The sequence below is a fragment of the Condylura cristata genome, unplaced genomic scaffold (genome assembly GCF_000260355.1).
Source record: "Condylura cristata isolate star-nosed mole 26May11 unplaced genomic scaffold, ConCri1.0 scaffold00019, whole genome shotgun sequence".
NCBI classification, from domain to species: Eukaryota; Metazoa; Chordata; class Mammalia; order Eulipotyphla; family Talpidae; genus Condylura; species Condylura cristata.
The window spans coordinates 31,463,068-31,489,688 of NW_004567120.1; positions in this window are offsets into that span (position 1 = coordinate 31,463,068).

Sequence of the window (26,621 nt, forward strand, 5' to 3'; positions counted from 1 at the left end):
GCAGAATTTGTTGAGTGTGTGCAGGTTTGGGGGTCCTGGGGTATCTTTCACCTTTCTCTGTATCCGGAAGACAGATGAAAGTTTAAAATATCAACTAGCAACAATGCTAGACATTTCTTTTGGGTGCTAGTCTTACAAAACATAAAGCTGTAGTGGGAGGTGGTATTTGTAGACTATCATAGTTTTGTCTCTTGATAATTTATTTTTATTTCTGTATTTACTATCTAGATCTCAGGTCATGTTTATAAAACCTCCAAATATGTGCTATCCCTTGCCTGTCTAGCTGGAGAAATGCTGTACTGGGTGGAAGGGAGAGTGGGGGGGAGGGGAAGGACACCCAGAATGCCTGACACTTTGCACGTGTTTCCCCCCACCCCCACCCCCGCCCAAGGTTCTTGACCTGCAGGTAATAATCTAGCCTCTTCTCCCCCCACCCCCAGCACCAGCACAGAGCCACTTGATGGAAGCTAAAAACACAGAATTTGGGAAGGAGGCATCACGAGGCCAGAAAACAGAGGTGGGGTACAGATGATACGTTTAAAAGCTATAGAAAAAAGGCACAAATTTATGTAAAAACAAACTATTATAATAATTTTAAAATGTAAAAAAAAAAAGCTATAGAAAAGGAAAGTGACCAGAGGTGCAGACCGAGACTCAGGTCAGAGCTGGGGATATGGCGATGGAGGCCACTGTAAAACATTATCGGTCTTTTCAAATGGACCTCGTCACACCCACTATATAGCGAAGAACTTCTTAGACACCAAGCCTAGAAATCACGTAACTGCAGGTTACCCTCCCACAGAGAAGACTGTACCAGCGCAGTGTCCGGCTGACACCGCGGCCTGCCTGCCCGCCTGTGACTGGGCAGCTGTTTGTCTTCACCCGCTTCTCCCTTTGCAAGGCAGCAGCGGCAGCTTCTCCCAGGGCTGCCTGGCCGCCCGGCACCTGCAGGCGTCTCTTTCAGCAAGCTCGTCCTTTTCTCTGGCTGCGCATGCGTCCTTCCTTTCCCTTCCCTTTTCCCAATAAACTGGCCCTTTGAGATCTAATAAAATGTCCCTGTGTGGTGGGAGACTCGCCACATCTGCGTGCTGCTGAAAGGGGAGCACTGATGAAACTTGTCTCAGAGGGACCCCAAGGACTCCTGTTCTCTGAAGCCAACACCACTCCAAACTGTTCCCAGCCCCCTCACCCCCGCAAGAGACATTTCCTATTTGTCCTTCCACCTCCCCATTCTGAGAGTCGCTCTGTAGTAATTCCGTTCCTCTGAGGACACCACAACCGGAGTGACGGGAGAACCCATCTCAAGCCCTTCCATTCTGTTCAGAGCAGGTTCCAGCAATAGTGTTTCCTACCATAGCAAAATCAGGGTGCCCTCCTGGATAAACTGCCCAGCAGGAACTAGAGGGCTGTTGTACTCTGGGGAACTACTATTTTTAATAGTCTATCTCACAGAATGATTTCATTGTTGAAATGTCACACTTGGGTGTGTTCAATAGAAATAAAAACAAAATGCAAACTTTTACTTCTAGAGTGGCAAGCTGACCTCTCCCAAGAATCTGGCACAGAGGGATTCCAGGCACTGTATGTGAAGCCCACAGCTGGACAGTCAATGATCAGTGACTTTCGACTCATTAGAACACCAAGGCAAGAATGAATTCTAGCAAATGCCTCATGTGGCGAATCGAGTTTATCATTAAATGAGACAGCAGAATCAATGTGCTGCTAAAGGAACCCCACATGTTAATAAAATAGCCTATCTCTTGATTCTGCTACAAAACAAAATAGCAGGAGGGGCGAAAAGGCTTTTGAAGATAAAGGTAGTATTTCTGTCATTAAGATGCACCAAGCTCCCCTAGACACTGGCTATATAAATAATGAATCCAACTAAACCACCGACAAGCAACATTTGGAAATTAGACAAAATTGATTCCTAGACTCCAGCGAAAGTTCAAAGGGAGGGAGGAGAGGATCGAGCAGCAGACTCAGAACAAGTCATTACAAACTCCTCTGGAATACCAATAAACCTCACTTTAGTGAAAGCATATTTTTATGGAATTTCATAAACATCCCCCCGTGGTCCCTTGACATTTAACAAAACTATACGTGCAAATGGAAAAAAAAAATGGTTTACAGAATAGCCCAAAACTGAGATACTGGCAATAAGAAGCCAGAGAATGCTTCTGCTTAATAGCAGACTCCAATTTCCCCTGGGGTTAAGTACTCAAATCATCTACGCATACTACTGCTAACTGGGTATGCGTGGATGATTTTTTCTTTTTCTTTTTTCTTTTTTTTGGCCCAGAGTTCAAGGGAACAGCCAGGTTTGGAGGTTTCCTGATGAATGGGAAACACCCATGGCTTTAACTGATAAAGACAGTTTCTCTGTATATAGAAATCGAAATGAAACAAGGCCTCTTGCGGCCAGGATTGCTAACTAGTTCTAATTTGTACCCAAGCCAGCTATGAAAATCTTGACCTGCTGTCATTTCCTACTGTTTTGTAAGTCAAAGTGGTAGATGATTTCTTACACTTTCTTTTGTGACTATTATGTAGCCTCACCGCCACGAGGATCCTGAGGGAGGCAGACACTTCTCAGCCCAGGTGGAAACTGAAAATGGATCTGTGGAGAAGAGATCAAATTTAGAGAAGTCAGCCCTTTTCTTGCAACAGCAGGTATACGTGTCCCTTTCTGCGCTATGCATAACTCATCTTTCCTTTTAGCAAGTGGCAAATGCAGGGGCTTCCCTGGTGGTGCAGGGGTTAAGTCTCAGCTGTATCAGGCTATCCCAGATTCCTGGCTGGGGAAGTGACCCACATTGTGCAGCAGAGGTCTCCTGACCAGCCCGCTGCTCCCCTCAGTGGTATACTTCATCGAGCTGCCTGTTCTGCTCCCCATGCTGTCTCTGGTGAAGCCTCTCACCCCCACACCTCTGGCCTGTACCCCAACTCTTGTATGCATAAATATAAAAAAAACCCTGGCAAATGCTACATATAAGAGTGGTTTCCCTTCTTTCAGAGAACTGGCTGTTAAACATTTACAAGCATACACCCTTTTTTGTACATTTTGAAGTTATTTTTAAATAAAATAAAATTTGAGCTATTACCCTTTGTGTACATGGTGGTTTTAATCAAATAATAAGAAAACTGATGTTTCTTAAAAGCTCCATATCCCACATAGGAAGGAGTGTGCTATGGTTTCCATCACAATCCAGTCTCACTCCAGTACCCATTTAAAAAAGCGAAACAAATTTAATCCAAAAATGAGTTTGAGATAAAAAAAAAATAAACCAAGAATGCACAGCCCATTAAAATTCCAAATAATTAGTAAAAACCTAAAGGATTCCAGATGAGTCAAAGGGCAAAAGGACTGACCTTTAAAGGATTCCAGGAGGCTGGCTCCACTTTCAATAATGCATAGGTCTCTCCCACTTCTCCCAGATTTTCTGCATTCTGGAGATGTCTACCTAAATGGATATTTAACCCCTTTGGATTACTCCGCCCCGTGACCTGCGACCATATTCAAAGCACCAGTCCATAGAGAAGCTGCCCACTGCACCACTCATTGGGCCTTCCCCTACCCCCTCCAACGAAGAGATGCCAAGACACCGCAACTCAACAGCACAAGTGTGTGCATGGGAGGAGGAGGAGGTGGCAGGGTTTATACCTTTTTGGGACTAGCACATGAGCTACGGTTGCCATTATGTCACCTGGTGAATGAACTTGGCTGGCAGACTGACACTACGTGTTTCTGGGTAAAGTTCTTTTCGAAGTAACTGTTTTCAGTTTTACTCTTGATGGGAAATGACTATAACCCCCACTGTCCCAGAGCTTTTAAGTGATTTAATCAAGTACAGAGATACATCAAAAGGCACCGAAATAGCAATGTGTTGTGAAACAGCTGGACACTTTCACTTCTGATCAAAAAGAAATGTAGATTTGGGGGGAGGACCCTCGCTGGTGGCTCAGCACGTTAAAGTGCAGCACTATAAAGCGATCTGCAACAACTGCAGCACAAGTTCGATTTCCGGCAGTCACCACATGGTGCAGCAGACCTCTCCTGACCCACCCGCTGCTCCCCTCAGCAGTGTATTTCAGTGTATCTATCTGCCTGTTCTGCTCCCCACCCTGCCTCTGGTGAATCCTCTCATCCCCTGCACCTCTGACCTGTACCCCAGTTCTTATATGCATAAATAAATCTTAGGGAAAAAAAAGAATGTGGACTTTTGGGTTTTGGGTGGGTGAACCTTAGGTTCAAAACAGCCAGAATAAAACTTGTGTTAATGGGAAGGAACAAGAACAGAGGCATCTTTTGAAACTAAAGGTTCTTTTAAGAACTATCTTAACATAGTTCTTAATATATTTTGCATTACTCTGACTCTCACATTGTCAATGTCTTCACCTAGTCTTTTTTTAAATTTCCTTTTAGTGAGGTACTCTTAGTTTACAGCCTTGTTAATTTATTCACAATGTAGGATTCTTCCCTTCAAGTGTGGTCACGTTAATTCTCCCAACACCAGGCACCCATAATTCTCCAAAGGAGTCCATTGTGCTCTTCCCCTTCTCCTCACCCCATACATACTCCTTCCCCTTCACGTAATCCTGGATGACTGAATCTTCAATAACTTAAACTTCAATGGCCTCATTGAAATGATTGACTTAAACCAACTATGAAAGAGACCGAGGCACACACTGTGAATTAAGATCCTGAGTTAAGGCAGGACAGAAGGTGAGGACAGGCAGAACTATCTATTGGGAACTGTCTGGCCAGTATGAAGGAACCCCAGTTCCTTCAGAGTAACCCAACCAGATCTACAGAGTAGTAAGATTCCACAATAGATAAAGATCCACAAAAGAGTGAATCCCCCAAAAAACCCTGCGTAAGGACACTCCTTCCTGACAAAATGCAGACCTTGCCCAAGACTGCCGGCCTCAAGCATGTCTTGCAATGAGATGCTTTCAATTTATTTCAATGAAATAGACCCAGTGAGTCCATTTCAAATATAGCACTACACTGTCGACACTGCATGGCTTTTTAATCTTGGCTGGTGCCCCCCAAGGAACCCTACAAAATAGATGCTACAAAGAGGCTGCACTGGACACCAATGTGCCCTGTTGCCCCATCACTTGGTCCCCAGGTGTCACCTCTGCCCCTTTTCAAAGACAGAGCTGGGCTCTGAAATTACCTTCAGAAGCACGTTCTCTTACCTAAAAATAGAGGAACCCGAGCAGCACTTCGTAGTCAGTCCATCTGCAGTTTAGCATTCTAAAAATAAAAAAAAAAAAATCGAAATTTGGATGTAAAAGGCAAAATGAGCACTGTTTGAAATCAGAACAATGTAATTACACCGATGTGTGTTTAACAGCAGCACACACAGTGTATAGAGAAGCACAGGTACCTCTGGGAAATGCTGTTTTCACAGGACTCGGGAAAAGGGGGTTCAACACCATCTTGAGTGATCAGACAGCACGGCAAAGGAGGGCTTCCCTGTTCCCAGTAACCCTCATCCCACACTACAGAGATGTACTTATCCATGTGGCTTGTTCTCAGGCCATTTCCTGCCATTTTGGACGCACAGGCTGACCAGTTCTGGACCCACTATGGGTAGTGTAGGGGGGATGATTGCAAAACTCTCCAAGAACTTGGCTGGGTGGACCACTTAACACCACAGCAGAAAAGTGACTTATTGTAGAAACTCATTTAGGTGGGTGGCTGGCACAAATGTCCCCTTTGTGGTATTCAGAGAAACTTCTGAAAATGGTCGGTGAGGTACCAAATCACGCTGAGTGAAAGTAATGAAAGACGGTGACTCCTGTGGTTATTAGCTCAGATAAGACTCCAGAGAGTTGTGAAATACTAAGTTGAAAGGCAATGTCCTTAATTTCCCTGAGGGGCTTCTCAACTGGATCTGTTTACTCTATTCAATACCATAGCTAAAAAGACACCCATGGAATTTTGTGTAAAAACCTTTAAAATGAGAGGCTGGGGCCTTCCCTGGTGGCACAACAGTTTGAAGCACAGCACTAGGAAGCTAGCCACAACCATTGCAGCACAAGTTTGATCCCTGGCCAGGGAGGTGACCCACATGGTCAAACAGACCTTTCCTGTCTCACCTGCTGTTCCCCTCAGCAGTGTATTTCAGTACATCTGCCTGTTCTGCTCCCCACTCTGTCACTGGTGAATCCTCTCACCGCCCCTGCACCTCTGGCCTGTACCCCAGTTCTGTATGCATAAATATATGAATTAACAATAAAATAAAATGGGAAGGCCCTCCTGGTGGCGCAGCGGGTTAAAGCACAGCACTAAGAAGCTTAAGCCACTTCCGCATGAGTTCGATTCCCGCCTGCCCCGGAGGTGACCACATGGCGAGGCAGACCTCTCCTGGCCCGCCTGCTGCTCCCCTCAGCAGTGTACTTCGTCAGTCAGCCTGTTCTGCTCCCCATTCTCTCTCTGGTGAAACCTCTCACCACCCTGTACCTATGGCCTGTACCCCAGTTCTGTATAAATAAATAAATCTTTTAAAAATTAAAAAATAAAGTGGGTCGGCCCTCCCTGGTGGCGCAGCGGGTTAAAAGCACAGCACTGAGAATCTAAAGCCGCTTCCGCATGAGTTCGATTCCCGCCTGCCCCAGAGGAGACCACATGGCGTGGCAGACCTCTCCTGACCCGCCCGCTGCTCCCCTCAGCAGTGTACTTCATTGATCTGCCTGTTCTGTTCCCCACTCTGTCTCTGGTGAAGCCTCTCACCGCCCCTGAGCCTCTGGCCTGTACCCCAGTTCTGTATGCACAAATAAATAAATCTTTAAAAAAAAATAAATAAAGTGGGAGGCTGAGTAATTCACCAGATTATACACTAGCACTTCATGGTGTTTTGGTCAGTAATAAGTAACATAGTAAGTTAGAGATCATGGATATAAGGGAAAAAAATGAACATAATAAACTTAATTGAAGAAGTCAAATAATAATTCTACTGACTAACACTGAGCATAGATCTTGAAGGAAATAACAATTGTGGCAGTTTAATAGTGGCTTTTGTAGATGTGGTCTTGGGAAAATATTCCAACTAGGATTCAACTGGCAACTGGAAGCAATAAGGTGCCTCTCCTGACCTCCGCTGCTCTCCTCAGCAGTGTATTTCACTCCGTCCGCCTGTTTTGTTCTCCACTCATTCACTGGTGAATCCTCTCATCCCCAGCTCCCCCGCACCTCTGGCCTTTTCCCCAGTTCTTGTATGCATAAATAATCACACACAAAAAAAAATAAAAATAAAAAGGAAACGTGTATCCCCCCTCAGTAGAAATGAAGTTTCCCTCAGTGATTATAGATAGCCCTTAGGTATTTAAGAAAGACAACACCCTTTTTTGAGATTAGTTCTAGAGTAGGTACCCCGAAGCCCCAATTCCAACTGTTTGAACTTGAAGTGCAACTCCAGGCCTCCAAAATTGGGAGGGTGGGGCTGGTCGAATGGGGGGGCCCTTTCTGCCCCCAAAACCCAGTCCTGGACCCCAGTTCATCTTCTGGTTTGTAAATAGAAACTATACAAGTCTTTATTTTTCAGTGGAAAAGAGGATGGATGCCAGCAATTTCAACTACTGTTATGTTTCTTAAGAATTTCTAAGATAAAATTCAAAAATGCAAGGGTGAGAAAACACACTGGGCTCTATGTCAGCTTTCTTTCTCTAACTCACACACTGAAATGCCCAACACTCTTCAAAGAAAACATGCAAGAGACTAAGGACAGATCTGAATCCAGTATGATTAGATTGGACACCCAATTTCTGCAAGAAAAGAAGTTGCAACCACATTTGGTGGGTCCAAGAGCCTGGCACTGGGGGCTGGACTCGCAGTCCAAAAAACCAGCTCGCGGCCATTCAATGTGCAGTTTTACACTGAAATTGCCAAGAATTCTTTTTTGTCCATTTGAAAATTCTTCCTTATTTACTAATTTAGATAACATGAAACTTTTTTTTGGATAACTTGAAACTTTTAAAATGTGATTTCTGAAAATAACCTTGCTTGAAGGGAAGCAAGGATGTCACACAATGGCGCTGTTAAGATAAACTGCCAAGCAGCCTTCAGTGTACGTGGTCACTGCCCAAAACAGTGAGGACAAGTTCCGCATGTGTGCATCTTGAACACCCATGAAATGTTTGTTTTTAAGGGACTGTATGGAGTGGGGACAAAACCAGATTCACACCAAGTACACCATATTATCAAGTAAGATACTCAATCCCACATTATTTTCTCCACTGTAAATTGAAGTTTGTGCGAAATCTTCCACAAGAAACGTATGGAATTGCCAACATGGCAATGTAACTGATGACCAGGAAAGATGAACACAAAGCTGTTTCGTTCAACTAACTGCCGAAAGACACCCGGTAACAGCTTAAGAGAAGTTTACGGTATCTGAGGGGTTTGTAAAAACCGCCAAGTGCAAATAAGACCAATTTTTTCAAGGAGAACATATGAAAAGCAACAGGAAGTTGCTCGGTTGAATGCAATACTATTAAATGCACACGTGTAGGCATATCAGATAAACATGCAAATACGCTCCCATGGCGCCAGGTTATTAAAACTTAAGGTTGCTGGCGAACAAGCCCCGGGCTGTCCACGTCTTATTTTTAAGTTGAAACTTAAAAATAAACCTGTATATTACCAGGGTATGATTCCAGAATTTTATGAGAGAAATATTATCTAAGATGAAGAAGAAGAAAACACACACACACACGCAAAACTGCGTGTGAGGGCAGACAACTGCCATTGCCGGTCGTAACCGCAAACACGATTTCTCGGTATGCTCATTTTGTCTTTTTCAAGGTCTAAAATAACATAGAGGGGCCACGACTAAAACTTAAACAAGTATGCCAAACAACAATCACTCAATGATATAAAATCAAAGACAAACTCAGCTCCCTGGCAGTCGCAGGACTGTCCTGCACCTGCTCATTCAACAGCAACATTTCCGTTGTATTAGGGTGAAACAACACAGTGTCTTAATATTACATATTACACCCAAGAAGGAACCAAGATCAATAATTAAAGGAATAAAATATTAAAGTCATCACGTTGTAAAATAAAGCACAACACTATGCCCAAATTCAGCTAAGGGAATCAAATCATCCCATATCCAAAGCCCTTTAGACTATTAAAGTATATTGTTAATTATATTATTATTAATAATATAATATTTTGTATTATTAATATAAAATTTATATATAACATAGCAATACCTTCTGTATATCCATCTACAGAAAGCATATCACAAATAGCCAGCTATCAATAATACGAATTAAATTAACTATGATTTCACGTGTGAATGCCGCCATGTTGCCTTACCTCTAACATAAGCCTCCACCACAGAACGCAGGATGAAAAGGGCGCAAACACGCGCAGTTGGGCAACTTATAGCCATGCTTGCGTTCCACCCACAAAGATCCTGAATGGCTGGAGAAGTTTGATTGACAGGGGTAACATCTAGTCAAATTTTTTCTTTAAGTGGAACCTCCCCCCCATCATACCCAATATTTGGTCCTTATTGGTTAGAAGGATTTATCTTTCGCAGGAATTGTGGGATGTAAAAGAGAAACTAATAGCAAGAAAACTCATAACAGACTCTGATTGGTACAGATGATGAATTTTTTTAAAAAAAAAATATGTATAACAGTCAGTTTCAAATTTGTATCTCATCATGTCCTTCAAGAAAGTGCTTCTTATAATCTCTGGTCTTGGGAACAAACTCAAGACAAATATCCAACTAACCTTACCAGATAATTGAAACTACCCCTCTCCACCCAAAGCAACAATTATTGTAAAAGAGAAATGGAAGCAATGCCAGGGCCCCAGCCCCATCTGGAGTGAAAACAGCCTAATAGCTGCTCACCTGCAAAGTGCGCATGTGCATGACTCATTGCATAGGCCGAGGTTGGGGGGGGGGGTCTGATCTTTGAAACCAGATGCCCAGAGTGGGCCACGATCCTCCTGAACCCAGACAGCTGGAATCTGGGGAGCTTTCTACAGAGGGAGGGTGGGTGTGGGTTGAGAGGCTTCCGGGAGAGATCCGGCACTAGGAAATGGCAGACTAGACTGAACCCTGTGTCCTCTCGCACCAATGGCTTTGCTTGAGGCCCCTGCACGCAGGAGTCCTGCCTTTCGTGGGGTCGCCTGTTAGTGCAATGCTGCCCCTCCGTCTCTACCCAGCCGTGCTGGCTCAGCTCAAACGCAGCCACCACCATGAAGCATCTCTGGTCCTCTTTCCCGACTCTCTCCTGCCGCTATGGGGGTGGGGGGGGGAATGGGAAAACATCGGAGTAGGGGTGCAGGGGAGGGCCCTGGGTCAGTTAGCACTGGGCTCGACTTGGGAAGAGCCCAAAGCCAGTATTTGGAAGTCTGTTCTGTGCGGAGGTTCTAGAAACGCTGGGAACTTCTGGGTAAACAAGACAAAGTAACACATAACCATCTCCTGATTGGTGAGAGCAGTTTAAATGCAACCTGTAAGTTGGAAGCAAACTTAATAGGTGGCATCCTTAGTTTAAAAAAAATAATAATAATTCACATTGATCAGAGCCAGGAATACAACCTTCGTGGTAACTGTTTCAAAATGGACAGAAAGACACTGTGAAGACCAAGGGTTGGAGCAAGGGGGGAAAAGGATCTGAACTAGACAAAGGCCCTTGTGCACCTGGGGAGTGGTATGATCTGTTATTCAGTGTTTTCTATTCCACTCTCCAAAAACCTTCCACTAGAGAGAATACAGAATTACAATTCTCCTCCCTTGGGGGCCCCAATCATGTGATATTTTGTTAATGAGGTGGGATTCAGGAAGGTTAAATGAAGAATTCAGTGGCATTTAGCGTATTCATAAAATTGTGTAACCACAAGTAGTTCCAAAACTATTACTAAGTAGTTTCTTACCACCTGGCTTCTGCTCCATTTCAGCAGCCAGTTTATTTTCTGTCTATGAATTTCCATCCCTGGACTTTTCATATAAATGGAATTACACAATATGTGTTCAGCCATAGGGGAGCATAAGTGAGAAATTTGTGAGGACAAACAGAGGTCATCGCAGTGTTTATTTCTCCCTAACTCCACCGGATCACAATAGTATCGTGCCATCGCAGTACTTCCAATACAAAACAAAGCTCCTTGTTCCATTGGCCCCAGCCACCCCCAGGTCAGACCACTAGCCTGCTACTTCCCCAGATCTGTACCAGGGAAGACCACAGCTACTGTATTGACCACCAGATAAACACCCAGAGTAGTAGGAGAGGGAGACCCACACCCAGCAGGGGCCTCCTCTGTAGCAGAGCAAGCCCAAAAGCAAACAATGGAGAGAAAGAAAAATAACAATTGTTTAAGCAAGCCCACAAGGGAATAATGTGCCACAGAAAGAAAACCGATCTCTAGACCTCAACAACAATGACATGGGAGAATTTTTCTTCTTGTCAGATGAAGAATTCAAAGTTGCCATAATGAAGAAAGTCAGAGAATTAGAACAACACAAAGAAAAGCCAGAAAAACAAATCAGAGATTAAATGACAAAACTCAGAAAAGAATGCTATGAGAAACATAATCTCAACACAAGGTTGAGTTTGAAAATTTAAATAAGAAAATAAAGGCAGACCCTCCCTGGTGGCACAACAGGTTAAAGAACAGCATTAAGAAGCTATCTGCAGCCACTGCAGTATTAGTTCTATCCCCAGCCAGGCTGGTAACTCACAGGGTACAGCAGACTTCTCCTATCTCATGCACTATTCCCCTCAGCAATGAGTTTCAGTCAGTCGGTCTGTTCTGTTCCCTACTCTTGTCTCCGGTGAATCCTCTCTTGCACCTCTGGCCTGTACCCGAGTTCCTGTATGGATAAATAAATGAATCTTTTCTTAAAAAATAAAGAAAATAAAGGAACTGTAGTTTGTCAAAAAAGTCAGTGGCAGAGGTAAACAATTCTCAAAAACGCCATCAAAATAGAATAAAAATATGGAAGTATGGATCAATGATATCAAAATTGCAGAGACCTCAAATATAGGTAAAGAACCCAGATGGAAAAAGAAAGAGACATACTAAGAAAAAGAATGAACAAATACTTTGAGAATTATCTGACACTATGAGGAAAGATAATATAAAAGGCAGCAATCCCTGGAAGAGAGAGAGAAAGGAACTGAAAGTCTACTTAGGGAATTAATTGAAGAAAACTTCCCAAACTTGAAGAAGGAAATATAGGAAGCTGAGAGGTGAATAAGACTCACAGTAGTAAAAAATAATGAAGCTGATGAGGGGAAGAAACAGGTAACCTATAAAAGGACACTGATTATGCTGACATCACACTTCTTTGAAGAAACACTATGATTTTCTGGGACGAAAATCTTTAGGAACTTGCTACTAGTGAAGCCGCACACCAAAGAATATTATAAGGAATTTTAGGATTTCAACCAAAGAAAAGGCTTGCATGAAGGGCTAAATGTTGAATTAAATAGAACCACAAAAATATGAATGTAATTCCAGTAATAGATTTCTAAATATCTATAACCACCTACACTCACCAATAAAAAGATACTGACTAGCATGCTGGATTAAGAAACAGAATTTAACCTTGTGCTGCCTCCAGGAAACATATTTAAGTTCCAAAGACAAACAGATGGAAAGTGAAGGGTTAAAAAGGAAAAGAAAAAAAAAAGGTTAGAAAACTATTCTACAAGCAAATGACATCCAAAAGAAGGTAGGGCAGCCGTAATTACTTGAGATAAAGTAGACTTCCAGCCGAAAATGGTGACAAGAAACGTGAATGGACACTGTTTCAAGGGAACATTATACCAGGGCTACAAAACACTCATCAATCTACTCACCAAATGAAGGAGCACAAAAATACACTAAACAATTACCATCATCTGTGAAAAAACATTAGAGAAAATACACCTGTGGTAGGAAACTTCAATACCCACACTCACCAATGGCATATCAATGAGACAGAAGATAAGCAAGGACACAATTGCACTAAACAAAGATTTAGACACCATGAGCCCAGCAGGGGCTATTTATAGGTCACTGCACCCCCCCAAAACCCGAATATACATTTTTCTTAAGTGCACATGGTTCATTCTCCTGGACTGACAATACACTGGGTCACAAGAAAAATATCAACAAGTACACGAAACTGAAATCACACCAAGTATCTTCTCTGACCATGAAGGCATCAATCGAGAAATGAGCTACAAAAAGAAAACAATGATATTCCACACTGCATGGTGATTGAACAATAAGCTATTGAAAGACCTCGGGGTTAATGAGGAAATCAAAGAAGGAATAAATCAATACCTTGAGACAAATGATAATGAGGACACACTATTGCAATAACTATTTTAAATAGTAAGGGTTCCACAACTTTAGATATTTTTGCAGCACTGGCAAAAATATCCACAGAAAACAAAATATTCTTTTGAATAGATAAACTAGTTGCAATATATCACCTTGCCATTTCACTATTTACAAAAATTGAAATTCTTTGACCATCAAGTGAAACAGATTTCCTGAAATCTGCAAAACCTGGTTTTGGTGGGTCCGTGTTCTATTAAATGCATCTTTCTTATTCAGAAATCAGTGGTCAGTACAGAAGATTTAAAAAATGTATTTAAAGTAGCATCTTCTTCCATGTTCACACTTACGTTCAACAGTTTTGGAATATCCTATAATTCCCTCTTCCTCCATTTTCTCTCTCAGAGTTCAAAGAAGATTGTTGTACCTGAATTCAATGGCAATTTTGCGCTAATAACCTCAAGGTCAGAGACTTGATATGAAAATTTTCAGTGCTTTTCTAGCCAAACTGACAAGTCTCGTACTTCTGTTCCCTTTTTGCAAGCTTGTATCTCTCTTTCTTTTTATTTTTAAAGATTTTTCTATTTATGCATACAGAACTGGGTACAGGCCAGAGGTGCAGGGGTGACAGGATTCACTAGTGAGAGTGGGGAGCAGAAGAGGTGGATCTAATGAAATACACTGCTGAGGGAGAGTCAGGAGAGGTCTGCCCCGCCATGTGGCTCAGCTCCCATGTGGGTCAGCTCCCCAGCTGGGGATTAAACTGCACCACCAGGGAGGGCCCCTGTACCCCAGTTCTTGAACGCATAAATAATAATAAAACTAAATCTTTAAATATTTCATATACATATAAACTATAGTTACTGTTAAGCAATGCAACATTGAATAATTACAAATATACTAAATATTAAATTACACAAATATTTTACCATATAAATTATAATAGCACTTTTATTTCTTCTTTCCCAAAAGGGCAGATATATTAGAAAAAAAGGAAGGAGAAGATGCTTGCGCAGACACAGCAAGCAGAAGGACCTGCTAAATAGCACTAGTGGAAGCTTACTTACCATGGGAGTTTCAGCGGAGGATCTGCAGGCAAAGAGGAGTCCTTAGAGCATTAAAACAGCTTTGAAAAATCCTTAGGCACAGCCTGCTATGGAAAACCTATAGACACCGACCAGAGGTGGGTTCTGGAGAGCTGCAGGTCATTACAAAGACACCCCAGTCCTTATAGATGACCCCAGCCAGAGCCTGCAAATGATGCATTTCGCAAAAGATAAAATTCCACAAAGGAAGGAATCCCCCAAAGAACACTAAGATTCTGTACGAAAACTATTTTGTGTATCAAGCCACAGAAGATGACTCGCCAAGTTTCCACAGAAGTACAGCAAAGGAAAAAGTCGCACAAGCTAACTTTTGATAGAAACGAATAGACAGCGTTCCTGGGACTGAGGGAAGCTCTCTCCTCTTCCTAATAAACCTGTCCCTTTAAAATGTAAAAGTGGGGGTGGGGTGGGGGTTGTGAGGGGGTAGAGCAGGGAGAGAGAGAGAAAGTGAAGAGTGAGTAGAGCGGAAAGAGTGAATAACAGTTTCAAGTAAATAAAATTCCTGGTACACCTGGCATATTTTCCTACTTTAAAATTCAAATTTCCATAAAATATGATATTTCATCAAATTTCACTTGTGAAGTCAAATATAATAAAGTGTGTCATTTGGAAGATAAATTTAACATTTTTGTAACCTGCCAGGAAAAGAGGAGGTTCCAGGTCCCCTGGCTCACCCCAGGAAGGGTGGAGCTGAGCAGGGAGGAGACACTGGGGAGGAGACACTGGAGAGGAGACTGGGGCAGGAAGGAGGCAGGATGGAGGGCAAGGAGGAGCTGGGGGAGGAGGCACGTGGGGTGGAGACACGTGAAGAAGCTGCGCTGGCTTCTTGGTCCTGACCTGGGCGGAACAGACAGGGTGAGAGACCGTGTGAAGTTAACAATAGCATCCTTTATCTTGTTTTTGATTTTGCGCCTTCTGTCCCAGATGTGCTGAGGTCCCTCTGCCCCTTGCTGTGGGGTCCCCACCAGGAGGTGCCTGACACCATTTGTGGCAGACTTTTGGGCCTCAGTGGTCCTGCTTTGGGCCAACCCCGTTTGGCTGAGCATGAGGGATGTGTAACTTTGGGTGCTTGATTTGGAAATTATTCTTTTCTCTTTTTCTTCTCTTTACCACACGAAATGTATCAAACTCCCTTTCCATTGAAGGTCTTATGCACAAGAATATGTTTTGTCCTTATGCAAGGGGTGGCAGAATCCATTTAGCGTGGGCAGGTTTGGGGGTCCTGGGGTACCCCTCACCCTGCCCTGTAGCAGGGTGAGGCAAGGGTACCTGAATATGATACCTGAAACACAAATCTACAAAATTTACATAAGTTGAATTAAAAAATTTTATGTTCGCAAGGGCATTATCAATAAAATGAAGAGATAGGCCACAGAATGGGAAAAACATTTGCAAATCATGCATGTGATAAATGATTCATTCCAGAATATATGAAGATCCCTTACAATGCAATAGTGAAAAGAGAGATAGCCAGGTAAAAAATGGACAGAAGATTTGAATAGACAGGTCTTCTTTCCTCAAAGAAGATATACAAATAACCAATATGCACTTGAAAAAATGCTCAACACCATCAATCACAGAAAGTGGAATGAAAACCACAAGGAGGCACTACACGGTGAGGTTGGCTAGCATCAGAAGGACATTATGTCATGGTGAAGATGTGGAAAAACTGGAACGCTGCCGTTGGGAATGTAAAATGGTGCAGCTGATGTGATGAATTTTATCATGTCAACCTCACACTCGTAAATAAATAGAAATACACAACACACATACATACACACCACGCTTTTCTAAGAACAAGCTTAATGAAATCAGGATGCGAACTCTACTTTTTTTTTAGGATTATAAATTAGGTTACATAATACTAAATTATATATTATATATAATTGTGCATAGTATATAATTTACAGATAGGTTAGATAGACATATAGATCATTCTACGGTAGCAACTACCATGTTCCTTTTTAGGAATTTTCACTCCATCTCTCTCACTTCTAAAAAATTGACTGCCCAGGGCTCTGACTTTGAGACTCTCCTCCATCTACCCTTACCCACTGATTTCACAGCCTATATATATGTGTATGCGTGCATGCATATATATTTATAGATATGTAAATAATAAACATTTAGGGACCTAGCACAAAACCAGCATAAAGTAACTGATTGAAAAATGTTACTCACCGTTACTAAATGGTAGTGAATATTACAGGTAAAGTTTGTGTAGTGAAAGGTTCCACGAAGTTCTGTTGCCCCCTCTTGCTCTTACTTTGGCTCCCATACAGATATAGTCTCCTTCCCACCTTGTGCTCTTCAGTGGCTCTCATGCCTCTGTGGACCATCTCCCACTTCCTCCCACTCCCATCCAATCCTAAGAACCTTTTTCTTCCTAATAAAGATGCTGAACCCCTTTCCATCACCCTCCAGAGCTATTTCATTGAAACCTGAACCCCAATCATGCTCCGTGATCAGCCCTTTGCTGCCCCCACCTGGCCTATGTCTGTGTCTGTTACAGGGGACTAGGTGACCACTGACCAGCAGATTTCACGCATTTCTCCAAGGAGGTCATAGAAATAGTACCCTGGGAGATTCAGTCTAATGCACAGCTTTCTCTGAGAGGTAGGGATGTTGCGGAAATTGCCAACTCGACCCTATATCACTAAGAGGGGAAATTCAACTACTTCACAACACTCTATTTCAGAATTTTTCAGGACCATTTGTAGCTATATAAGCTATATTTGAAGAGAAAGCAAAGCTCATAATATGCAAACCTCAGATCTCATATCACCTTTCTGAATTCAGCCCACTTCGACTTCTAAAAGTTGGCTTCTACCTAAACTGTAACTGCTTCTGAACACCAAATCTCTCCACCTGTTCTAGAATCACACAAGACTCAAAAGAAGGGGATGGGCAGCGAGAGCAACTGCTCAGATGATCCACGTGGACCTGCAAAGGGAAATTCATTTTCTTGGAGGCTGATAGCCTGAACCATCTCCTTCTACAATGGTGGGGCAAACTGACACCGTCATTCGTGTGTTTTTGTTTTTGTTTTTAGAATACAATATCATCTAAACTTGTGACTTAAAAATCAGTAAATAGCATAAGACCTCAATAAATTAGTGATCACAAGTTTCTGGGGGAAATAGCAGCTTGCTATAGCATCAAAATGTAGGTTGTGACCTTTTCTAAGGGAGGATCACGCCTGTTTTTACATACTAACATGTGATCTGTGTCTTTCTAGTACTTGACTAGCAACAGATTTATAAAAAGGAATGAAAACACTATTCATCTTACTCTTCGATGGCATAAGAGTTCTTTTATTTATCTCAGTTCTTAACACCGAGAGAGAACACTTTATCGGCTGCCTCCTCAAAGTTTGAATAGCCCCAACTTCAGCTGGTATTCCAGCTGAGCATATCACAGCCTTGTGACTTTGACCTCAATTTCCCTAAGTATACACTGAAAGAATTGAACTAATCTCTAAGGCCACCTTGATTTCAAGCATTCTGTAATTTTAGTGTCTTAATTACATTTTAAACATTTATTTATTAAATACAAAGAATCCATTGCTTCTTTTCACATCCTCCAATCTGTTGGCAAAGCTTGGGTTTCTACTTATGAAATATGCAGAATGTCTCCAGGTCTCACGCTCACTGCTGTCCAAATTAGTCTCTCTGCCACTTATCTTACGTTATGCTACTGTCATTAATTCCCCACACAGCAAACAGAGTGATTTTGTCAAAAATGTTGACTATCAGTTTTAGGCAAAAGACTTCCCATCTCAATGGCCTATAAGAACCTAACCAATATCCTTGCCCATTACATGTGTGACTTCCTGTCCTTCACTTCTTTGCCTCTCTTTCACTCCATTCTAAGCATAGGTGCTCTTAACTGGTCCTCAGATATAACTTAGCACACTCCTGCCCCAGGGTCTTTGCATCTGTTATTTGCTGGGCTTGGAGAGCTCTTTCCTATGTATTAACAAAGTTGCTATCACCCTTTCATCCTTCACATCTTTGTTCAAATGGCATCCTCTCAGTAAGTAGTGCTCCTTAATAATTCTATTTAAAATCATAGAAGTTTCCTTCTCTTTCTCTAGTTGTCTTTTCCACAGCAGTTTTCACCCTATTATATGTGTTTTAGTGCTTTATCACTTGGCTTTCCTCTCTAGCACGTGTGTTCCATGAGGACAAAGATTCTTCTGTTTTCCCAGTGTCTAGAAGAGTGCATAGCACATAGAAATTGCAATATTTGTCACATGGATATATGGACTATCCCAATTTACCAGCAAATATTTGTCGCATGGATATACAGACTACCCCAATTTACCATCTTAGAGATGTCTCCCCTCCTTGTTAGAGAATGATAAAATAGCTTGATCGAGTGAATTAGATTGTGAACAGTAAGTATAAAATACAGTGTAAATGCAAAATGATTGTTTCATTATCTGCCCAATGTACAAGGGACACATACAAATTGTTGTAATCACAGAGTGATGAAAGAGTAATGAACAATGAGTTCTTGAATAAGTGTAGGAAGAAAATAATGAATTGTAGTTTAAATGAAATTGGGATTCAATGGTCTGCATTTCAGGCTTGTTCTAGCTATTCTTTGAACACTGTTATTTGGGGAAAATGTCCTTTAGAAGGAAGTAGGTCAGAGAGAGAGGCCAAGTGAAAAAATAGCCAGGCCCAAGGCTTCATTGAGTAGGGGCAGTATTTAAATGCCTTTTCATTGTGCATCCTTTGCTTTTCAGTACAATTTTCTAATTACTTACTTGCAACAATGACTTAACTGGAAATTTGCTCCTTTGCCTTCAAAACAAATTTTCTCTTATTCAGTAAATGTTAATGGCAATTGAAATATCTGGCTACCTCTGATCAGATAGCTTCACCATCCAAATATAATCAACTGAACAATAATTGATGATTAGGATGGCTTTTCCTAAGAGAAGGTTGAATCACTCAAGGTGAGTCTACAAAATACTGTTTCTGTTCCTCATTGGGCATCCAAGTTGCTACAGCAGGACCAGGCATTTGGCAGGTAAATGCTGTTGCTAAGGAGAAGGCCTTCCATCTGAGTTATCAGAGGCTTCAATGCCAAGTGATGATTTCTAGTAGTGCCTACTATAGAAGCTGTAAGATGCTGGATTTACACTTGTACAATCACAAGTGAATAACACAAACATACAATCACAAGTTAAATATTTAGAGGATGAAGCCTCACAATTTAAAGACTCATGGGATGATAGCAAAAAGGAAATAGCCAGTCTTTCTATAGTATATTCAAGTTTCAGAGTTTTTCTACAACAGAGGAGCACTTGAGGTCTGAGATAGGGAGAAGAATCTTTTACATGTCACACTCATCATTTATTTGTTAGGATTCTTGTGTGCCTGTTTCTTTGATAGTTCTCATGTTCTGTCCATAACTAAAACAGAACAGGAAATAACATTCTGTTGCACAGTTAAGGAAAATAAATTACAGCATCCGAAGTCATGGCACAAAAAGACATCCTTCAGGGGGTCTCTGTCCAGCTATGTGACATAGATTGTCAATTAGCATCAGAGCACATTTAACTTATTTTAATCTGGTACATCTATGCGATCTGAGGAAAATTTCAATCTGTGGAAGAAGTGAGAAGGAACACATCCAAGGTGAATTTAAGAGACCCATCGCATAAGGGTCACAGTTGCTCTACCTCTATCAGTAGCAGGCTTTTCGATGAACTCAGAACACAATTAGGAAGCTGAAATACATTCTTCACACTGACCACTGTGTATATTTGTGTAACACATCAAAATAAAGTAGTAAAACAAGTGACATCTTTAGGTATGAATAACAGAATACATGTGCTACTAACACAGAAGTGCCATACATTTTTATAAGACCATCTCTAAAATCTGTTACATATAAGATATGTTTCCCTTTCTGTGTGTTTTTATCATTGGAAGACACTTTCAGTTAAACAGCGTACATAGACAAAACACCGTTACTAGAAGTTTTTGTTTGTGGCTGCTGTGAAACAACTCTAAAATGTCAGGGCCTAAAATAGCATCACTTCATTATTTCTGATGACATGTGGGTTGGTTGGATGGTTCTTCTATTTCATGTGGTGCTGGTGGGGTGTCTGGGGTGCCGGGTTTTCAACACGGCTTTCTTCACAGTGCTGGTGATTGGTGTTGGCTCCTGGCTAGGAGATCAGCTTAGGCTGTTAGTTGGGGGCCTGGAGTCTCCCCTTGAGACTCTCTGTGAGCCTTCATGGACTTGCTCACGGTATGATCACTAGGTTCCAAAAGAGCTTTCTTAAATTTCAACTGTCACTTCTGCCACATTCTGTCAGACAAAACAAGTCACAGAGCCCATCCAAACTCACTCTCATTTGGGAGAATATCAAGACCACATTGCAAAGGGCTTTCTTGTGGGAGAGACTGTTTAAACCAGCTTTGGAAACAGTTTACCAGTGAAAAAAATGGGTCTCTTAATTTCACCTTGGATGTGTTCCTTCTCAATTCTTCCATGGATTGAAATTTTCCTCAGAGCTCATAGATGTACCAGATTAAAATAAGTTAAATGTGCTCTGATGCTAATTTACAATCTATGTCTGTTTAGATTGATGAAGGGGTATGGAACGAGACAACATTCTTCTGAGAATTTTTTTTTTATTCGTACAGAACTGGGGTACAGGCCAGAGATGCGGAGGGTGAGAGGACTCACCAGAGACAGAGCGGGGAGCAGAACAGGCAGATCAATGAAGTACACTGCTGAGGGGAGCAGCGGGCTGGCCAGGAGAGGTCTGCCACGCCATGTGGTCACCTCCGGGGCAGGCAGGGATCGAACTCATGCGGAAGTGGCTTTAGCTTCTCAGTGCTGTGCTTTAATCCGCTGCGCCACCAGGAAGGGCCCTCTTCTGAGAATTTTAAGGATCACAAGGGAGAATTTGTGGTGATGTTTGTTAAAACGTGTAGCTTGTGATTCTGGAAAGTTATTAGGCAAAAAGAGGAGCTCAAGTTTCATGAAGTTTTTATGTGTCTGGTGCCATTCTGAAAATTTCATTCATCACCTGTCTTAATTTTCACAATACATGGTGTCTGTGTATTGTCTCTCTTCTCCAGAAGCAAATTGAGGTCCAGAAAGGTTAATTTGCCTAACTATTCATAGCCATTAAGTTGGTGGACTAAGTGTTAAATTTCAGAAATGGAATGTTCCATTGCAGAACTGTAACAGTGTGATACCCATGGAAAGGGGAGGTCCCAGGTTCCCTGCCCCACCTAAGGAAGGGTGGGGATGAGCAACAAGGAGAAGCTAGAGAAGACTGGGAGAAGGTCTTGGGAAAAGGAAAGAACAAGCCTATGGGGAAAACTTGGAGGTGGTGCATGGAGCAGAGAGACTTGTGAAGAAGCTGCATTTTTGCCAGGTACTTGGGGGACATGGAAGGAGGTACTAGTTGTGGTATGCATAAATAAACATATCTTCAAATAATAAAATATACACTACTCAGATAGCTATAAGGGTAAGAACACGAGTAATTTAAAAAAAAAAAAACACTTTAGCAGACACCACTGAGGTACCTTAGTTTTTTTGTAACGGTCTGTGTATCAACTTAATCATTTATATAACAACAGTATAACTACATAGTATGAGATAATATGGAAACCATATTTTAAGTGCTTTATTGTTTTGGTTCAAGAAACTGGAAATAACAGAAAAACATGCGCTCAGGTAAAGAAATGGAATGTTCTACTAGGAAGCCATTAGTGTAATGCAATATTGAAATGGAAATCACTTGTGTGTGACAAGGTAGTCAAAAACTTCTCAGATTACCTCTAAAGAGGAGTTTCAAATTAAAACCCATGAAACAAGGAGCACAAGAAGCAGCAATTAGGCGCTGCCAGGTGGGTGGCAGTGGTTCCTCCACCCCTGTCTAGGAGAGCACCTGCCATCTTCCTCTCACCCACCAGCAGAGGTTTCAATGTAATGGGGGAATAAAGTGCAGAGTCCTTTCATAATGGAAAGTCCGTCCATTTGGATGAATCATTAGAAGGTATTTTTTTTTAAGATTTATTTATTTATGCATACAGAATTGGGTACAGGCCAGAGGGGCAGGGGCGGTGAGAGGCTTCACCAGAGACAGAGTGGGGAGCAGAACAGGCAGATCCACAAAGTGCTCCGCTGGGGGAGCAGCGGGTGAGACAGAGGCTTGCTGTGCCATGTGGGTCACCCTCTGGGCTGGGGAAACAAACTCGCACTGAAGCAGCCGTGGCTAGTTTACAGTGCTATGCTTTAAACCATTGTGCATGCCACCAAGGAGGGCCCTGTTTGGTTTATTTTTAAAGATTTATTTATTTACGTTTCCAAGAGCTGGGGTAGAGGCCAGAGGTACAATTGTATGTGTGAAAGAGGATTCCCGAGAGACAGAGTGGAGAGCAGAACAGCAGATTGACTGAAATACACTGCTGAGGGGAGCAGCAGGTGGACAGGAGAGGTCTGCAGCACCATGTGGGTCACCTCTCTGGCAGGGAATTGAATACGTGCTGCAGTGGCTGCCTATAACTCCTTAGTGCTATGCTTAACCCCTTGCGCTACCGGGGAGATCCATAAGCTATGTATATGTATGTATGTATGTATGTATATGTATGTATGTATATATTAGCTGGTAAGCTGGCAAACAGACTAAGCATTTGTGATGTTCAGTTGAAGGGCTTACTAAAGTCATGCTCATCATTTTCCTCATCACTAAGGCTATTGACCTAAAATAAATAAAGATTAGGTTGATCTAGCACAAGGCTCTGTGTATGCTTGTATGTCTGTGTGCATGTGGGTAAAATTTTTGGAAATATTCTGATTTTCCCCATATATTTTTAATCAATTTTATAATTTGGGGAGTGGGAGTTGTGGAGGGTAAAAAAAGTCTCCATATCGTAAGTCTTCAAGGTTATTTCATTAATGTTCTTGAGTGTGAAACATTTTTTCCCTACATACTCATGGTTGGTAAATTCATTTTTGTATATAATAAATTGATAAATTTGTATTCAGTTTGGTAAAATTGATTTGGTAAATTTGTATTCAGTTATTTTTTGGACAAATTCATTATCATGTAAAGAAGTCTTACAAATGCATTTTACAGTTAGCAATGGTGTGAGATTTCCTTTTGGAATATGAGAGAAGTTTTTGCTTGTCTTCTACTTTTCAATAAATGTTACAACTGATAACTAAAACTAAATAAAATTAAATTTTAAGCTCTGCTAGCTATTTTGATGTTAGAAGCAAAGGCCGGCAACATCTACAGAAACACTGCTGCACATTTCCTTGGCTTCCAGGGATAGTTCTTCCAGGCACCACTGCTGCCTCAGTGGATGTGGGGCCCAGACTGACCCCTCACTACCCCCAGCCCCCAAGGGTGTTGCCTGAATGCCTCGCAGCCCACACATTCTCTCTTGTGTCTGCAATCTGGGTCAAGAAGGTTGACAGAGCTTTCATTCTCTCCAAGGTGATCATTAAGCACATAAATTTTTATTTCCCTCCATTAAATGGTTGATTCTGTTCCATAAAAGCGAAAATGTGGTCTCTAAGCGTGGAGCAAAGTAGGCAACTTGCCATGATTCTGACTTTCTATTGAATTTAGATAGAAAGGGCTGAGAGATCAGGATGCATGATTCAGCCCTACTTTTTCCCCTGCACCAGAAACCCACACTTCAGAGGAAAGTAATAAAAAGTCAGAATGCACCTTGCTCTTTGATACAGGATTATACCCGGTAGAGAAATAAAAGAATAATGTATAGAGCAAAGGACTAAGCCAGTCCATTTCAGGCCTAATAAGGATTTCTTGCACTTCAGTTCCATCAGAGGATTGGTCACTTAATGAGTAAGAAACTGGCACTGTTGAGGAGGTGTGGCATAGCTGCCTTTCTAGCCAACTATCTCCCACCACCCATGCCAGCCTGATCCCTACCAATGGCATTTTTACTTGGAAAGTCCAAACATGGAGGTGGCGCTGTCCAGGCCAAGCAGATCAGGGGTGGACACAAGGGAGATGGTGCCTGGGGAGGGGGTTCCCTCAGCAGAGAGAGGAGGGTGACTGCATCAAGTCACTCATTCCCTGTTACTGCTCTTCAGTATCCTCTCCCCTCCCCCCTCTCCTGCCAGCAGGGCTGAGCCTGGGCTCCACCACTTTGTCTATTCTGTTCTCTTTAGGTGCCAAGCTTGAGAAAGAACAAGTGCCTGGTCTTGTTTTCCCTACACTCATGGTGCTTTAGTCTCACATTTGAATCTTGAAGGAAAAGAAAATTCTAAATAAAACCAGCCTAACCTTGAAAGTTAATTTCTTTTCCTTCACTCTCTTTTATGTCAATCTCTTTTCTAGAGACAGTAAAGAAGACGTTGGGGGCCAACTGATGTTATTTAACTCTGAATCTCAGCTCTCTCGGCTATATAATGGGAGCAAATAAAAGGACCTGGGAGTGGATGTGAAAATGTATAACATAAAGCACATGGAACAACGACTAATGTAAGTAATTGCTGTGTAAATATTAGCTATTTTAAAAAAATATTTATTTATGCATACAGAACTGGGGTACAGATCAGAGGTACAAGGGGTGAAAGGGTTTACCAGAGACAGAGTGGGGAGCAGAACAGGCAGACTGATAAAGTACACTGACCAGGGGAGCAGTGGGCAAGTCAGGAGAGGTCTGCTGCTCCATGTGGGGTCACCTCCAGGGTGGGGGATTGAACTCGCACTGAAGCGGTTGCTGCTAGCTTTGCAGTGCTGAGGTCTAACTGGAGGCACCACCAGGGAGGGTCCAGATTAGCTATTATTATGACATCAGAAATAAAGGATGGATGAAGATTGAGGGGAAAATGTATGCTCTAGAGTTTCAGAATTTTATAGAAAACAAGGATGTTAAAGACCAGCTGGGTTATGCCATTCATTTTACAGATGAGGAAGCAGAGACTTAGACAGACAAAACTCTGGATTCCCATGTCAAACTTTCTATAGTGCTACACCACAATTAATTTTTTTTTTCCTAAGCTGGCCTAACTCTGGCAAATTTGTGCTCCCAGTCAGCAAATATTTACTAAACACTTAGGAAAGGATTGTCATAATGTCTAATTCCAGGATAATGTGAACTATAGTATAATTTCTCCCCACTCTCCCAAAGTAAAACATGGTATAAAGTGAAGAAATACTATTAATTTATATGGAAAAAATTTGAGCCTTCTCAGATCTATAGAATAACTTACTAAATTATACCACGTGGCCCATCAAAACTAAAATAACACTAACACGGCAAAAGTGTGGATAATACAATAAACACGTCCTGTCTAAAGCAGTGCCTAGGGAAGGAGCTGGGCAGGTGAACTTCACTATCGGGCGTATGGCTGCCTCTAGAACATCTGCTGCAAACAAACAACATAACTTTCCACTTTTATCATAAACACACAATTCATCTTTCGACTTGTTTTATTTACTGAAAACAGGTACTAATGTTAGGTTTTCATAAAAGCAAAGTGGCATAAAATGAACTTTCAAAAAGTGGGGGATACCTGTAGCTCTAAATCTAGATGGGGTGTGGCTGTGCTCTATGCTCCCCACTTCCTTTTGGTCATACCTCTTATGTGTTGGCAGGACCTGTTACTACTTGCAACTGATAGAGTGCAGCTAAGGTGATAGAATGCGTGCAGTTACATACATAGGATAAAGTTATATTAGATTTTAATGCCTGTCTGGCTAATGGTGGTCCTCTTCCTGCTGGCTTTGCCAAGTGGAGCCGCCATGTTGTCAATTGCCATAAGGAAGGGGAATTGATTTAGCCCCCAGATGACAACCAGCACCAACCTTGGGCCTTCAGCCCAACAGCATATGAGAAATTCTGTCACGCTTCCATGAGCTTGGAAGCATATCATTTTTCAGTAAAACCCCAGATAAGACATCAGTCCCAGCTGACACCTTGATTGCAGTCCTGTGAGACCTTAAGTGTGGTAGCCAGCCAGCTGTGATTAGACTCCTGGACTGCAAAGACTGTGAGATCATGTGTGTGTCCATGTAAGCCAGTGTTTGTGGTGACGCTGTCAGACAGTAATAATAAATAATGTAGATTTAAAAGTGACTAACAGAATGATTTCTGATTGCAAGCAATTAAGCAAGGATATAGTCAGAGTATATGTTGGAAAGGGAAGTAGGTGCAGGCAAGGCAGGAAAAGAAGCAGAAGGAAGAGAC